At 42.1% G+C, this 2,500-nt stretch overlaps 1 protein-coding gene across 2 annotated transcripts in view; it reads left to right on the top strand.

The window, feature by feature from the left end:
- LOC135098468 (uncharacterized) overlaps positions 1-2,500 on the top strand; it is a 29,313-nt gene that overhangs the window by 1,110 nt on the left and 25,703 nt on the right. The window lies entirely within an intron of this gene.

Genomic DNA, 2,500 nt, shown 5'->3' with positions numbered 1-2,500 from the left:
TCTCTCTACTTTCTCTCTGTTTCTAGTTATTCTTTCCTCCTCTTCCTCCTCCTCCTCCTCCTTGTAAAGACTTGTAAAGAGAGAGAGAGAGAGAGAGAGAGAGAGAGAGAGAGAGAGAGAGAGAGAGAGAGAGAGAGAGAGAGAGAGTAAAGTGTGGGTGGAGGAGGAGGAGGAGGAAAGATGAAGAGAAGGAGGAAGAGGAGGAGGACAAGAATTCCCTCCATCCTCCATGCACCGAGAGAGAGAGAGAGAGAGAGAGAGAGAGAGAGAGAGAGAGAGAGAGAGAGAGAGAGAGAGAGAGAGAGAGAGAGAGAGAGAGAGAGAGAGAGAGAGTTCTTCCTTTCTTTTTTCTCTCCCTTCTTTTCCTCCTCCTCCTCCTCCTCTTGTTTCTCCTTCTCTTCTTCTTCTTCTTCTTCTTCTTCTTCTTCTTCTTCTTCTTCTTCTTCTTCTTCTTCTTTCTTCTTCTTCTTTCTTGCATCTTGTTTCCTTATCTTGACTTGCAGCCTCCTCCTCCTCCTCCTCCTCCTCCTCCTCCTCCTCCTCCTCCTCCTCCTCTCCTTCTTCCTTCTCTTCCTGATTCTCTTTATTTATTCTTTTTCATTCAGTTTCTTTTTTTCTCTCTATTTCAACTTCAGAGAGAGAGAGAGAGAGAGAGAGAGAGAGAGAGAGAGAGAGAGAGAGAGAGAGAGAATGTTACGTAGAATGGTAGGTACCTTTTTAATTTCTCTCTCTCTCTCTCTCTCTCTCTCTCTCTCTCTCTCTCTCTCTCTCTCTCTCTCTCTCTCTCTCTCTCTCTCTCTCTCTCTCAGCATAAACCTTAATACACTTTAATTTTCATATTTTTTTGTTTGACTATCCTGATTCTCTCTCTCTCTCTCTCTCTCTCTCTCTCTCTCTCTCTCTCTCTCTCTCTCTCTCTCTCTCTCTCTCTCTCTCTCTCTCTCTCAGTTCCTTTTGTTAAGTGGGAAACTATTATCTATAAATTTCGCCGTGAGAGAGAGAGAGAGAGAGAGAGAGAGAGAGAGAGAGAGAGAGAGAGAGAGAGAGAGAGAGAGAGAGAGAGAGAGATAAAAGAGAGTTTCTCTTTTAGTGTGTGTTGAAATAATTCTTGTTTTTGTTCGTTTTCTTTTTTAAATTTGAATGACCCGTTTTCTCTTTTAACCTTTGAATGGGATGACTTAAATATTATTATTATTATTATTATTATTATTATTATTATTATTATTATTATTATTATTATTATTGTTATTATTATTATTATTATCTCTCTCTCTCTCTCTCTCTCTCTGTAATTGTTATGCTCGTGAGATATTCATGATAAGGTGAGAGAGAGAGAGAGAGAGAGAGAGAGAGAGAGAGAGAGAGAGAGAGAGAGAGAGAGAGAGAGAGAGAGAAATTTATCGTATTATTATTATTATTATTATTATTATTTTATTATTTTTTTATCGTATAGAATTTTCTCCTCCTCCTCCTCCTCCTCCTTCTCTTCCTACTCCTCCTCCTCTTCCTACTCCTCCTCCTCCTCCTCCTCCTTTTCCTCCTCCTCCTTCTTTTCTTTCCTTCTCTTATGGCCTTCATAAATTAGCTCTAATTTAGAGAGAGAGAGAGAGAGAGAGAGAGAGAGAGAGAGAGAGAGAGAGAGAGAGAGAGAGAGAGAGAGAGAGAGAGAGAACTGGTATTTGTTGTCACATGGAACTCACTCTCTCTCTCTCTCTCTCTCTCTCTCTCTCTCTCTCTCTCTCTCTCTCTCTTCCACACGTTTCTCAAGGGATTGCAACAGACTCGCACGCACGCACGCACGCACGCATGCACGCAGTAAAGCCTCACTGACTCCTCCTGTCCTCCTCCTCCTCCTCCTCCTCCTCTAATGTATCGTTCATTGCCTCATACATGACTGCCTTGTCTCCTCCTCCTCCTCCTCCTCCTCCTCCTCCTCCTCCTCCTCCTCCTCCTCCTCCTCTTCCTCTTCCTCTTCCTCCTCCTCCTCCTCAATATACAGTAGTGGTAGTAGTGGTAGTAGTAGTAGTAGTAGTATTAGTAGTAGTAGTACCCACTAAAACAACAACAACAACAACAACAACAACAACAACAACAACAACAACAACAACAACAACAACAACAACAACAACAACAACAACAACAACAACAACTACTACTACTACTACTACTACTACTACTACTACTACTACTACTACTTTCACTTTTTTTTTCTACAAAGAATAATACCTCCACCCCATGTTTATTGATATGTCAATTAGGGGCTCCATTACTTGGAGGTCATTAGCCCCAGCTCCCGCTAATGACTGTGGCATCCAACCATATCTAATACTCTATAATATACACATTAGTTGTTAACTATAAATTCATTCTACCTCTACTCTATCTACTCTTATGCCACTCTCCACCACTGTAGCCTCGCAGTCGAGGCCTCCTAAGTCTGCAGGTATGGGAGTGGAATGCCTTGTCCCCCTGAGACACAGGAGGGCAGATCTGAGGAGGA

This window comes from Scylla paramamosain, unplaced genomic scaffold (assembly GCF_035594125.1).
Source record: "Scylla paramamosain isolate STU-SP2022 unplaced genomic scaffold, ASM3559412v1 Contig65, whole genome shotgun sequence".
Classification (NCBI taxonomy): Eukaryota; Metazoa; Arthropoda; class Malacostraca; order Decapoda; family Portunidae; genus Scylla; species Scylla paramamosain.
The sequence above is the reverse complement of the archived record's forward strand: the minus strand, read 5'-3'. Positions and strand labels throughout refer to the sequence as shown.